Genomic DNA, 15,000 nt, shown 5'->3' with positions numbered 1-15,000 from the left:
CGCGGGTCCCTGTACCCAGGCAGGGCGCGCCGTCCTTGGGAACAGTTGCAGCGGAACGGCCACCCGTGCCAGAGGGCCGGGACGTCGAGCGAGTCGAGCAACTTCGGCGGGCGGTCCGCCGAAGTCCCCCGGTCCCGGGGGTGATGCGCGCGTGCCCTGCCGGCACCCTCTTTGGACCGGAGGGGCCGAGCTATGGGCGTAATTTCTCGTTTTTTTTCATCCTCTGAAGGTCCCTCGATCGATCTGGCGAGGCGCGATCCGGCGGGGAGCGACCCTCTCGTTCGGCCGGGCTCCGGAGCCCGTGTCGGCGAAGGCGAGAGGGTCTCGCTCCCCCTGACGCCGCATCGTGCCGGGGCTCGGGGGGGGCCCTTAGGGTATACCCCCTCCCGGCGGAACTCCCGCCGGGAAAGGGGTCGTCCCTCCCGGGAGGCGAGCTTGAGCGGCACGGAGCGGGCTCCCCCAGATGTGTCCGGAGAGAACGGCATCATTCGCAATATCCCCAGACGGTCGTTTCGACGCGCGATCCGGCGGGGACCGACCCCCTCGTCCGGCCGGGCCCCGGAGCCCGTGTCGGCGAAGGGTCTCGATCCCCCCGGTGCCGAGTCGCGCCACGGCACGGTCCGGAAGGCTATATCCGTCTTTGAAGGTCCCTCGATCGATCTAACGAAGCGCGATCCGGCAGGGAGCTAGCCACTCTGCGGAGCCCGTGTCAGTAAAGGCGAGAGGGTCCCCCTCCCCCCAGATGCCGCATCGCGCCGGTGCGGAGGCGGCGGCTGCCGCCAGATGCGCGACGAGGGGTCGGCGGTCACGAAGGGCACAGGGAGGGTGGCCGGGCGGTCCGGCAGGAAGCGCAACCGCGTCCCGGCGAGGGAGACCCAAGGCCCCAGGGCCTCTCCCCTAAGCCGCGGGCGTCGGAGTGTGCGCGCAGCGGGACCGCGCCTCGGCTGCCCTCCCTCGGCCTCCCTCGCGGAGGGGGGCCGAGCCGTCCCAGGAGACGCGCGAGCGGGACGGCTCCCCGACGGCCACCGTACCCCCCCGGAGAAAGGCAGCGGTACCGCCGGGCGGGTGGGCGGACCCCGTCGGGCGGCCCGGCGGAGCTCCTTCGTAGGCTGAGAGTAAAATCGACAAAGTCCCGATCGACGTGCCCGGGGGGCTAAGCGCGGGTCCCTGCATCCCAGGCAGGGCGCGCCCACCTCGGGCACGGGATCCCGGAACCCGGAGCGGCGGAGGGGTCGGCGGTCCCGAAGGGCATAGGGAGGGGCGGCCGGGCGGTCCGGCAGGAAGCGCAACCGCGTCCAGGCGCGGGAGACCCAAGGCCCCTCGGGGTCCTCGAGGCTGCCCGCGAGACTCCGGTCCCGCGTCGGCGCGCCTCGCTCCCCGGGCCTCTCCCCTAAGCCGCGGGCGTCGGAGTGCGCGCAGCAGGACCGCACCTCGGCTGCCCTCCCTCGGCCTCCCTCGCGGAGGGGGGCCGAGCCGTCCCAGAACACGCGGGCGGGCGGGACGGCTCCCTGACGGCCACCGGACCCCGCCGAGCCCAACCCGGGCACGGGATCCTTGGAGAGCGGACACCCGGAGGAAGGCAGCGGTACCGCCGGGCGGGTGAGCGGACCCAGTCGGGCGGCCCGGCGGAGCTCCTTCGTAGGCTGAGCGTAAAATCGACAAAGTCCCGATCGGCGCGTCCCCGGGGGGCTAAGCGCGGGTCCCTGCATCCCAGGCAGGGCGCGCCCACCTCGGGCACGGGATCCCGGAACCCGGAGCGGCGGAGGGGTCGGCGGTCCCGAAGGGCATAGGGAGGGGCGGCCGGGCGGTCCGGCAGGAAGCGCAACCGCGACCCGGCGCGGGAGACCCAAGGCCCCTCGGGGTCCTCGAGGCTGCCCGCGAGACTCCGGTCCCGCGTCGGCACGCCTCGCTCCCCGGGCCTCTCCCCTAAGCCGCGGGCGTCGGAGTGCGCGCAGCAGGACCGCACCTCGGCTGCCCTCCCTCGGCCTCCCTCGCGGAGGGGGGCCGAGCCGTCCCAGGAGACACGCGGGCGGGACGGCTCCCCGACGGCCACCGGACCCCGCCGAGCCCACCCCGGGCACGGGATCCTTGGAGAGCGGACACCCGGAGGAAGGCAGCGGTACCGCCGGGCGGGTGAGCAGACCCCGTCGGGCGGCCCGGCGGAGCTCCTTCGTAGGCTGAGCGTAAAATCGACAAAGTCCCGATCGGCGTGTCCCCGGGGGGCTAAGCGCGGGTCCCTGCATCCCAGGCAGGGCGCGCCCACCCCGGGCACGGGATCCCGGAACCCGGAGCGGCGGAGGGGTCGGCGGTCCCGAAGGGCATAGGGAGGGGCGGCCGGGCGGTCCGGCAGGAAGCGCAACCGCGTCCAGGCGCGGGAGACCCAAGGCCCCTCGGGGTCCTCGAGGCTGCCCGCGAGACTCCGGTCCCGCGTCGGCACGCCTCGCTCCCCGGGCCTCTCCCCTAAGCCGCGGGCGTCGGAGTGCGCGCAGCAGGACCGCACCTCGGCCGCCCTCCCTCGGCCTCCCTCGCGGAGGGGGGCCGAGCCGTCCCAGGAGACACGCGGGCGGGCGGGACGGCTCCCCGACGGCCACCGGACCCCGCCGAGCCCACCCCGGGAGAGCGGACAGCCGGAGGAAGGCAGCGGTACCGCCGGGCGGGTGGGCGGACCCCGTCGGGCGGCCCGGCGGAGCTCCTTCGTAGGCTGAGAGTAAAATTGACAAAGTCCCGATCGACGTGCCCGGGGGGCTAAGCGCGGGTCCCTGCATCCCAGGCAGGGTTCGCACACCCCGCGCATGGTATCCCCAGAGAGGGCACACCCGGAGGAAGGCAGCGGGACCACCGGGTGGGTGCGCGAACCCGCACGGGCGGTGCAGCGTGGCCCCGAAGTAGGCTGAGCGTAACATTGACAAGGTCGAGATCGCTGTGCGCGGGGTGTTTGGGACCGGTCCCTGGACCTCCGGGAGGGTTCGCACACCCCGCGCATGGTATCCCCAGAGAGGGCACACCCGGAGGAAGGCAGCGGGACCACCGGGTGGGTGCGCGAACCCGCACGGGCGGTGCAGCGTGGCCCCGAAGTAGGCTGAGCGTAACATTGACAAGGTCGAGATCGCTGTGCGCGGGGTGTTTGGGACCGGTCCCTGGACCTCCGGGAGGGTTCGCACACCCCGCGCATGGTATCCCCAGAGAGGGCACACCCGGAGGAAGGCAGCGGGACCACCGGGTGGGTGCGCGAACCCGCACGGGCGGTGCAGCGTGGCCCCGAAGTAGGCTGAGCGTAACATTGACAAGGTCGAGATCGCTGTGCGCGGGGTGTTTGGGACCGGTCCCTGGACCCCCGGGAGGGTTTGCACACCCCGCGCATGGTATCCCCGGAGAGGGCACACCCGGAGGAAGGCAGCGGGACCACCGGGTGGGTGCGCGAACCCGCACGGGCGGTGCAGCGTGGCCCCGAAGTAGGCTGAGCGTAACATTGACAAGGTCGAGATCGCTGTGCGCGGGGTGTTTGGGACCGGTCCCTGGACCCCCGGGAGGGTTCGCACACCCCGCGCATGATATCCCCAGAGAGGGCACACCCGGAGGAAGGCAGCGGGACCACCGGGTGGGTGCGCGAACCCGCACGGGCGGTGCAGCGTGGCCCCGAAGTAGGCTGAGCGTAACATTGACAAGGTCGAGATCGCTGTGCGCGGGGTGTTTGGGACCGGTCCCTGGACCTCCGGGAGGGTTCGCACACCCCGCGCATGTTATCCCCGGAGAGGGCACACCCGGAGGAAGGCAGCGGGACCACCGGGTGGGTGCGCGAACCCGCACGGGCGGTGCAGCGTGGCCCCGAAGTAGGCTGAGCGTAACATTGACAAGGTCGAGATCGCTGTGCGCGGGGTGTTTGGGACCGGTCCCTGGACCCCCGGGAGGGTTCGCACACCCCGCGCATGGTATCCCCGGAGAGGGCACACCCGGAGGAAGGCAGCGGGACCACCGGGTGGGTGCGCGAACCCGCACGGGCGGTGCAGCGTGGCCCCGAAGTAGGCTGAGCGTAACATTGACAAGGTCGAGATCGCTGTGCGCGGGGTGTTTGGGACCGGTCCCTGGACCCCCGGGAGGCTTCGCCCACCCCGCGCATGGTATCCCCGGAGAGGGCACACCCGGAGGAAGGCAGCGGGACCACCGGGTGGGTGCGCGAACCCGCACGGGCGGTGCAGCGTGGCCCCGAAGTAGGCTGAGCGTAACATTGACAAGGTCGAGATCGCTGTGCGCGGGGTGTTTGGGACCGGTCCCTGGACCCCCGGGAGGGTTCGCACACCCCGCGCATGGTATCCCCGGAGAGGGCACACCCGGAGGAAGGCAGCGGGACCACCGGGTGGGTGCGCGAACCCGCACGGGCGGTGCAGCGTGGCCCCGAAGTAGGCTGAGCGTAACATTGACAAGGTCGAGATCGCTGTGCGCGGGGTGTTTGGCACCGATCCCTGGACCCCCGGGAGGGTTCGCACACCCCGCGCATGGTATCCCCGGAGAGGGCACACCCGGAGGAAGGCAGCGGGACCACCGGGTGGGTGCGCGAACCCGCACGGGCGGTGCAGCGTGGCCCCGAAGTAGGCTGAGCGTAACATTGACAAGGTCGAGATCGCTGTGCGCGGGGTGTTTGGGACCGGTCCCTGGACCCCCGGGAGGCTTCGCCCACCCCGCGCATGGTATCCCCGGAGAGGGCACACCCGGAGGAAGGCAGCGGGACCACCGGGTGGGTGCGCGAACCCGCACGGGCGGTGCAGCGTGGCCCCGAAGTAGGCTGAGCGTAACATTGACAAGGTCGAGATCGCTGTGCGCGGGGTGTTTGGGACCGGTCCCTGGACCCCCGGGAGGGTTCGCACACCCCGCGCATGGTATCCCCGGAGAGGGCACACCCGGAGGAAGGCAGCGGGACCACCGGGTGGGTGCGCGAACCCGCACGGGCGGTGCAGCGTGGCCCCGAAGTAGGCTGAGCGTAACATTGACAAGGTCGAGATCGCTGTGCGCGGGGTGTTTGGGACCGGTCCCTGGACCCCCGGGAGGCTTCGCCCACCCCGCGCATGGTATCCCCGGAGAGGGCACACCCGGAGGAAGGCAGCGGGACCACCGGGTGGGTGCGCGAACCCGCACGGGCGGTGCAGCGTGGCCCCGAAGTAGGCTGAGCGTAACATTGACAAGGTCGAGATCGCTGTGCGCGGGGTGTTTGGGACCGGTCCCTGGACCCCCGGGAGGCTTCGCCCACCCCGCGCATGGTATCCCCGGAGAGGGCACACCCGGAGGAAGGCAGCGGGACCACCGGGTGGGTGCGCGAACCCGCACGGGCGGTGCAGCGTGGCCCCGAAGTAGGCTGAGCGTAACATTGACAAGGTCGAGATCGCTGTGCGCGGGGTGTTTGGCACCGATCCCTGGACCCCCGGGAGGGTTCGCACACCCCGCGCATGGTATCCCCGGAGAGGGCACACCCGGAGGAAGGCAGCGGGACCACCGGGTGGGTGCGCGAACCCGCACGGGCGGTGCAGCGTGGCCCCGAAGTAGGCTGAGCGTAACATTGACAAGGTCGAGATCGCTGTGCGCGGGGTGTTTGGGACCGGTCCCTGGACCCCCGGGAGGGTTCGCACACCCCGCGCATGATATCCCCAGAGAGGGCACACCCGGAGGAAGGCAGCGGGACCACCGGGTGGGTGCGCGAACCCGCACGGGCGGTGCAGCGTGGCCCCGAAGTAGGCTGAGCGTAACATTGACAAGGTCGAGATCGCTGTGCGCGGGGTGTTTGGGACCGGTCCCTGGACCTCCGGGAGGGTTCGCACACCCCGCGCATGTTATCCCCGGAGAGGGCACACCCGGAGGAAGGCAGCGGGACCACCGGGTGGGTGCGCGAACCCGCACGGGCGGTGCAGCGTGGCCCCGAAGTAGGCTGAGCGTAACATTGACAAGGTCGAGATCGCTGTGCGCGGGGTGTTTGGCACCGGTCCCTGGACCCCCGGGAGGGTTCGCACACCCCGCGCATGGTATCCCCGGAGAGGGCACACCCGGAGGAAGGCAGCGGGACCACCGGGTGGGTGCGCGAACCCGCACGGGCGGTGCAGCGTGGCCCCGAAGTAGGCTGAGCGTAACATTGACAAGGTCGAGATCGCTGTGCGCGGGGTGTTTGGGACCGGTCCCTGGACCCCCGGGAGGGTTCGCACACCCCGCGCATGGTATCCCCGGAGAGGGCACACCCGGAGGAAGGCAGCGGGACCACCGGGTGGGTGCGCGAACCCGCACGGGCGGTGCAGCGTGGCCCTGAAGTAGGCTGAGCGTAACATTGACAAGGTCGGGATCGCTGTGTGCGGGGTGTTTGGGACCGGTCCCTGGACCCCCGGGAGGGTTCGCACACCCCGCGCATGGTATCCCCGGAGAGGGCACACCCGGAGGAAGGCAGCGGGACCACCGGGTGGGTGCGCGAACCCGCACGGGCGGTGCAGCGTGGCCCCGAAGTAGGCTGAGCGTAACATTGACAAGGTCGGGATCGCTGTGCGCGGGGTGTTTGGGACCGGTCCCTGGACCCCCGGGAGGGTTCGCACACCCCGCGCATGGTATCCCCGGAGAGGGCACACCCGGAGGAAGGCAGCGGGACCACCGGGTGGGTGCGCGAACCCGCACGGGCGGTGCAGCGTGGCCCCGAAGTAGGCTGAGCGTAACATTGACAAGGTCGAGATCGCTGTGCGCGGGGTGTTTGGGACCGGTCCCTGGACCCCCGGGAGGGTTCGCACACCCCGCGCATGGTATCCCCGGAGAGGGCACACCCGGAGGAAGGCAGCGGGACCACCGGGTGGGTGCGCGAACCCGCACGGGCGGTGCAGCGTGGCCCCGAAGTAGGCTGAGCGTAACATTGACAAGGTCGAGATCGCTGTGCGCGGGGTGTTTGGGACCGGTCCCTGGACCCCCGGGAGGGTTCGCACACCCCGCGCATGATATCCCCAGAGAGGGCACACCCGGAGGAAGGCAGCGGGACCACCGGGTGGGTGCGCGAACCCGCACGGGCGGTGCAGCGTGGCCCCGAAGTAGGCTGAGCGTAACATTGACAAGGTCGAGATCGCTGTGCGCGGGGTGTTTGGGACCGGTCCCTGGACCCCCGGGAGGGTTCGCACACCCCGCGCATGGTATCCCCGGAGAGGGCACACCCGGAGGAAGGCAGCGGGACCACCGGGTGGGTGCGCGAACCCGCACGGGCGGTGCAGCGTGGCCCCGAAGTAGGCTGAGCGTAACATTGACAAGGTCGAGATCGCTGTGTGCGGGGTGTTTGGGACCGGTCCCTGGACCCCCGGGAGGGTTCGCACACCCCGCGCATGGTATCCCCAGAGAGGGCACACCCGGAGGAAGGCAGCGGGACCACCGGGTGGGTGCGCGAACCCGCACGGGCGGTGCAGCGTGGCCCTGAAGTAGGCTGAGCGTAACATTGACAAGGTCGGGATCGCTGTGTGCGGGGTGTTTGGGACCGGTCCCTGGACCCCCGGGAGGCTTCGCCCACCCCGCGCATGGTATCCCCGGAGAGGGCACACCCGGAGGAAGGCAGCGGGACCACCGGGTGGGTGCGCGAACCCGCACGGGCGGTGCAGCGTGGCCCCGAAGTAGGCTGAGCGTAACATTGACAAGGTCGAGATCGCTGTGCGCGGGGTGTTTGGGACCGGTCCCTGGACCCCCGGGAGGGTTCGCACACCCCGCGCATGGTATCCCCGGAGAGGGCACACCCGGAGGAAGGCAGCGGGACCACCGGGTGGGTGCGCGAACCCGCACGGGCGGTGCAGCGTGGCCCCGAAGTAGGCTGAGCGTAACATTGACAAGGTCGAGATCGCTGTGCGCGGGGTGTTTGGGACCGGTCCCTGGACCCCCGGGAGGCTTCGCCCACCCCGCGCATGGTATCCCCGGAGAGGGCACACCCGGAGGAAGGCAGCGGGACCACCGGGTGGGTGCGCGAACCCGCACGGGCGGTGCAGCGTGGCCCCGAAGTAGGCTGAGCGTAACATTGACAAGGTCGAGATCGCTGTGCGCGGGGTGTTTGGGACCGGTCCCTGGACCCCCGGGAGGCTTCGCCCACCCCGCGCATGGTATCCCCGGAGAGGGCACACCCGGAGGAAGGCAGCGGGACCACCGGGTGGGTGCGCGAACCCGCACGGGCGGTGCAGCGTGGCCCCGAAGTAGGCTGAGCGTAACATTGACAAGGTCGAGATCGCTGTGCGCGGGGTGTTTGGCACCGATCCCTGGACCCCCGGGAGGGTTCGCACACCCCGCGCATGGTATCCCCGGAGAGGGCACACCCGGAGGAAGGCAGCGGGACCACCGGGTGGGTGCGCGAACCCGCACGGGCGGTGCAGCGTGGCCCCGAAGTAGGCTGAGCGTAACATTGACAAGGTCGAGATCGCTGTGCGCGGGGTGTTTGGGACCGGTCCCTGGACCCCCGGGAGGGTTCGCACACCCCGCGCATGATATCCCCAGAGAGGGCACACCCGGAGGAAGGCAGCGGGACCACCGGGTGGGTGCGCGAACCCGCACGGGCGGTGCAGCGTGGCCCCGAAGTAGGCTGAGCGTAACATTGACAAGGTCGAGATCGCTGTGCGCGGGGTGTTTGGGACCGGTCCCTGGACCTCCGGGAGGGTTCGCACACCCCGCGCATGTTATCCCCGGAGAGGGCACACCCGGAGGAAGGCAGCGGGACCACCGGGTGGGTGCGCGAACCCGCACGGGCGGTGCAGCGTGGCCCCGAAGTAGGCTGAGCGTAACATTGACAAGGTCGAGATCGCTGTGCGCGGGGTGTTTGGCACCGGTCCCTGGACCCCCGGGAGGGTTCGCACACCCCGCGCATGGTATCCCCGGAGAGGGCACACCCGGAGGAAGGCAGCGGGACCACCGGGTGGGTGCGCGAACCCGCACGGGCGGTGCAGCGTGGCCCCGAAGTAGGCTGAGCGTAACATTGACAAGGTCGAGATCGCTGTGCGCGGGGTGTTTGGGACCGGTCCCTGGACCCCCGGGAGGGTTCGCACACCCCGCGCATGGTATCCCCGGAGAGGGCACACCCGGAGGAAGGCAGCGGGACCACCGGGTGGGTGCGCGAACCCGCACGGGCGGTGCAGCGTGGCCCTGAAGTAGGCTGAGCGTAACATTGACAAGGTCGGGATCGCTGTGTGCGGGGTGTTTGGGACCGGTCCCTGGACCCCCGGGAGGGTTCGCACACCCCGCGCATGGTATCCCCGGAGAGGGCACACCCGGAGGAAGGCAGCGGGACCACCGGGTGGGTGCGCGAACCCGCACGGGCGGTGCAGCGTGGCCCCGAAGTAGGCTGAGCGTAACATTGACAAGGTCGGGATCGCTGTGCGCGGGGTGTTTGGGACCGGTCCCTGGACCCCCGGGAGGGTTCGCACACCCCGCGCATGGTATCCCCGGAGAGGGCACACCCGGAGGAAGGCAGCGGGACCACCGGGTGGGTGCGCGAACCCGCACGGGCGGTGCAGCGTGGCCCCGAAGTAGGCTGAGCGTAACATTGACAAGGTCGAGATCGCTGTGCGCGGGGTGTTTGGGACCGGTCCCTGGACCCCCGGGAGGGTTCGCACACCCCGCGCATGGTATCCCCGGAGAGGGCACACCCGGAGGAAGGCAGCGGGACCACCGGGTGGGTGCGCGAACCCGCACGGGCGGTGCAGCGTGGCCCCGAAGTAGGCTGAGCGTAACATTGACAAGGTCGAGATCGCTGTGCGCGGGGTGTTTGGGACCGGTCCCTGGACCCCCGGGAGGGTTCGCACACCCCGCGCATGATATCCCCAGAGAGGGCACACCCGGAGGAAGGCAGCGGGACCACCGGGTGGGTGCGCGAACCCGCACGGGCGGTGCAGCGTGGCCCCGAAGTAGGCTGAGCGTAACATTGACAAGGTCGAGATCGCTGTGCGCGGGGTGTTTGGGACCGGTCCCTGGACCCCCGGGAGGGTTCGCACACCCCGCGCATGGTATCCCCGGAGAGGGCACACCCGGAGGAAGGCAGCGGGACCACCGGGTGGGTGCGCGAACCCGCACGGGCGGTGCAGCGTGGCCCCGAAGTAGGCTGAGCGTAACATTGACAAGGTCGAGATCGCTGTGTGCGGGGTGTTTGGGACCGGTCCCTGGACCCCCGGGAGGGTTCGCACACCCCGCGCATGGTATCCCCAGAGAGGGCACACCCGGAGGAAGGCAGCGGGACCACCGGGTGGGTGCGCGAACCCGCACGGGCGGTGCAGCGTGGCCCTGAAGTAGGCTGAGCGTAACATTGACAAGGTCGGGATCGCTGTGTGCGGGGTGTTTGGGACCGGTCCCTGGACCCCCGGGAGGGTTCGCACACCCCGCGCATGGTATCCCCGGAGAGGGCACACCCGGAGGAAGGCAGCGGGACCACCGGGTGGGTGCGCGAACCCGCACGGGCGGTGCAGCGTGGCCCCGAAGTAGGCTGAGCGTAACATTGACAAGGTCGAGATCGCTGTGTGCGGGGTGTTTGGCACCGGTCCCTGGACCCCCGGGAGGGTTCGCACACCCCGCGCATGGTATCCCCGGAGAGGGCACACCCAGAGGAAGGCAGCGGCACCGGCGGGCGGGTGTGCGGACCCCGTCGGGACGCACGACAGTGCTTCAGGCCGACCTTCTTAGGCTGAGCGACAAAGTCCCGATTGACGTGTGTGTCCCTGTGCCCAGGCAGGGTGCACCGTCCTTGGGCACAGGATCGTCGACGCGGACCCCCCCCCGCGGCGGGGAAGGGGAAGCGTCGACATATTCGACATAGTCGAGCGAGTACGACGTCCGGTCGGCCGAGGGCCCCCGATGCCCCTGGACCCCCCCCCCGGGGTGGGCCAGACGGAAAAATGTCAAAGTCTGGTTGTCGGCCAGGGGTAAGTGTGTGTCCCTGTGCCCAGGCAGGGTGCACCGAACCCGGGCGAGGCCTCCGGAAGGGTCCCCTGACAGACTTCCAGGCTTTGGAACATTTGAGAGAGATCAAGGGCGGGAGGCGCGGGTCCCTGTACCCAGGCAGGGTGCGCTATCCTTGGGCACAAGATCGTCGAAGCGGACCCCCCCGCGGCGGGGAAGGGGAAGCGTCGACATATTCGACATAGTCGAGCGAGTACGACGTCCGGTCGGCCGAGGGCCCCCGATGCGCCTGGACCCCCCCCCGGGGTGGGCCAGACGGAAAAATGTCAAAGTCTGGTTGTCGGCCAGGGGTAAGTGTGTGTCCCTGTGCCCAGGCAGGGTGCACCGAACCCGGGCGAGGCCTCCGGAAGGGTCCCCTGACAGACCTCCAGGCCTCGGGACTTTTGACAGAGAACCAGGGCGGGAGGCGCGGGTCCCTGTACCCAGGCAGGGCGCGCCATCCTTGGGCACAGGATCGTCGACGCGGACCCCCCCGCGGCGGGGAAGGGGAAGCGTCGACATATTCGACATAGTCGAGCGAGTACGACGTCCGGTCGGCCGAGGGCCCCCGATGCCCCTGGACCCCCCCCCCCCCCCGGGGTGGGCCAGACGGAAAAATGTCAAAGTCTGGTTGTCGGCCAGGGGTAAGTGTGTGTCCCTGTGCCCAGGCAGGGTGCACCGAACCCGGGCGAGGCCTCCGGAAGGGTCCCCTGACGGACTTCCAGGCCTCGGGACATTTGAGAAGGATCAAGGGCGGGAGGCGCGGGTCCCTGTACCCAGGCAGGGCGCGCTATCCTTCGGCAAAGGATCGTCGACGCGGACCCCCCCGCGGCGGGGAAGGGGAAGCGTCGACATATTCGACATAGTCGAGCGAGTACGACGTCCGGTCGGCCGAGGGCCCCCGATGCCCCTGGACCCCCCCCCCCCCCGGGGTGGGCCAGACGGAAAAATGTCAAAGTCTGGTTGTCGGCCAGGGGTAAGTGTGTGTCCCTGTGCCCAGGCAGGGTGCACCGAACCCGGGCGAGGCCTCCGGAAGGGTCCCCTGACAGACCTCCAGGCCTCGGGACTTTTGACAGAGAACCAGGGCGGGAGGCGCGGGTCCCTGTACCCAGGCAGGGCGCGCTATCCTTGGGCACAGGATCGTCTACGCGGACCCCCCCGCGGCGGGGAAGGGGAAGCGTCGACATATTCGACATAGTCGAGCGAGTACGACGTCCGGTCGGACGAGGGCCCCCGATGCCCCTGGACCCCCCCCCCCCCCCCTCCGGGGTGGGCCAGACGGAAAAATGTCAAAGTCTGGTTGTCGGCCAGGGGTAAGTGTGTGTCCCTGTGCCCAGGCAGGGTGCACCGAACCCGGGCGAGGCCTCCGGAAGGCTCCCCTGACGGACTTCCAGGCCTCGGGACATTTGAGAAGGATCAAGGGCGGGAGGCGCGGGTCCCTGTACCCAGGCAGGGCGCGCTATCCTTGGGCAAAGGATCGTCGACGCGGACCCCCCCGCGGCGGGGAAGGGGAAGCGTCGACATATTCGACATAGTCGAGCGAGTACGACGTCCGGTCGGCCGAGAGCCCCCGATGCCCCCGGGGTGGTGCCGACGCGCCAACCCGGAGTCAAGAGGGAAAATGTTAAAAGTCGGGTGGTTGGCCCGTGGGAAGTGTGTGTCCCTGTTCCCAGGCAGGGTGCACTGAACCCGGGCAAGTCATCTGGAAGGGTCCCCTGACAGACCTCCAGACATGATGATTATCTCAAAACTGAGAACCACTATGAGATCGTATTTGAAAGCCGAATCCAGGCGACAGTTCCATGAGCTGGGCATGTCGGAGTGGTACGCTTTCATAAAAGTGTATCACAGCATAGCGACCGGGTATCTTAGAACGGCCTCCTGTGCCAGAGAGCTGGGACGTCGAGCGAGTCGAGCCAGTCTGGCGGGCGGTCCGCCGAGGGTGCCCGTCCCCCCGGACCCCCCCAGTGTGGGCCAGACAGAAAATGTCAAAGTCCGGTTGTCGGCCAGGGGTAAGTGTGTGTCCCTGTGCCCAGGCAGGGTGCACCGAACCCGGGCGAGGCCTCCGGAAGGGTCCCCTGATGGACTTCCAGGCTTTGGAACATTTGAGAGAGATCAAGGGCGGGAGGCGCGGGTCCCTGTACCCAGGCAGGGCGCGCTATCCTTGGGCACAAGATCGTCGACGCGGACCCCCCCGCGGCGGGGAAGGGGAAGCGTCGACATATTCGACATAGTCGAGCGAGTACGACGTCCGGTCGGCCGAGGGCCCCCGATGCCCCTGGACCCCCCCCCCGGGGTGGGCCAGACGGAAAAATGTCAAAGTCTGGTTGTCGGCCAGGGGTAAGTGTGTGTCCCTGTGCCCAGGCAGGGTGCACCGAACCCGGGCGAGGCCTCCGAAAGGCTCCCCTGACGGACTTCCAGGCCTCGGGACATTTGAGAAGGATCAAGGGCGGGAGGCGCGGGTCCCTGTACCCAGGCAGGGCGCGCTATCCTTGGGCAAAGGATCGTCGACGCGGACCCCCCCGCGGCGGGGAAGGGGAAGCGTCGACATATTCGACATAGTCGAGCGAGTACGACGTCTGGTCGGCCGAGGGCCCCCGATGCCCCTGGACCCCCCCCCCGGGGTGGGCCAGACGGAAAAATGTCAAAGTCTGGTTGTCGGCCAGGGGTAAGTGTGTGTCCCTGTGCCCAGGCAGGGTGCACCGAACCCGGGCGAGGCCTCCGGAAGGCTCCCCTGACGGACTTCCAGGCCTCGGGACATTTGAGAAGGATCAAGGGCGGGAGGCGCGGGTCCCTGTACCCAGGCAGGGCGCGCTATCCTTGGGCAAAGGATCGTCGACGCGGCCCTCCCGCGGCGGGGAAGGGGAAGCGTCGACATATTCGACATAGTCGAGCGAGTACGACGTCCGGTCGGCCGAGGGCCCCCGACGCCCCTGGACCCCCCCCGGGGTGGGCCAGACGGAAAAATGTCAAAGTCTGGTTGTCGGCCAGGGGTAAGTGTGTGTCCCTGTGCCCAGGCAGGGTGCACCGAACCCGGGCGAGGCCTCCGGAAGGCTCCCCTGACGGACTTCCAGGCCTCGGGACATTTGAGAAGGATCAAGGGCGGGAGGCGCGGGTCCCTGTACCCAGGCAGGGCGCGCTATCCTTGGGCAAAGGATCGTCGACGCGGCCCTCCCGCGGCGGGGAAGGGGAAGCGTCGACATATTCGACATAGTCGAGCGAGTACGACGTCCGGTCGGCCGAGGGCCCCCGACGCCCCTGGACCCCCCCCCCGGGGTGGGCCAGACGGAAAAATGTCAAAGTCTGGTTGTCGGCCAGGGGTAAGTGTGTGTCCCTGTGCCCAGGCAGGGTGCACCGAACCCGGGCGAGGCCTCCGGAAGGCTCCCCTGACGGACTTCCAGGCCTCGGGACATTTGAGAAGGATCAAGGGCGGGAGGCGCGGGTCCCTGTACCCAGGCAGGGCGCGCTATCCTTGGGCAAAGGATCGTCGACGCGGACCCCCCCGCGGCGGGGAAGGGGAAGCGTCGACATATTCGACATAGTCGAGCGAGTACGACGTCTGGTCGGCCGAGGGCCCCCGATGCCCCTGGACCCCCCCCCCGGGGTGGGCCAGACGGAAAAATGTCAAAGTCTGGTTGTCGGCCAGGGGTAAGTGTGTGTCCCTGTGCCCAGGCAGGGTGCACCGAACCCGGGCGAGGCCTCCGGAAGGCTCCCCTGACGGACTTCCAGGCCTCGGGACATTTGAGAAGGATCAAGGGCGGGAGGCGCGGGTCCCTGTACCCAGGCAGGGCGCGCTATCCTTGGGCAAAGGATCGTCGACGCGGCCCTCCCGCGGCGGGGAAGGGGAAGCGTCGACATATTCGACATAGTCGAGCGAGTACGACGTCCGGTCGGCCGAGGGCCCCCGACGCCCCTGGACCCCCCCCGGGGTGGGCCAGACGGAAAAATGTCAAAGTCTGGTTGTCGGCCAGGGGTAAGTGTGTGTCCCTGTGCCCAGGCAGGGTGCACCGAACCCGGGCGAGGCCTCCGGAAGGGTCCCCTGACAGACTTCCAGGCCTCGGGACTTTTGACAGAGAACCAGGGCGGGAGGCGCGGGTC

This window comes from Hyla sarda, unplaced genomic scaffold (genome assembly GCF_029499605.1).
Source record: "Hyla sarda isolate aHylSar1 unplaced genomic scaffold, aHylSar1.hap1 scaffold_895, whole genome shotgun sequence".
Classification (NCBI taxonomy): Eukaryota; Metazoa; Chordata; class Amphibia; order Anura; family Hylidae; genus Hyla; species Hyla sarda.
Note: the sequence above shows the minus strand (reverse complement) of the source record.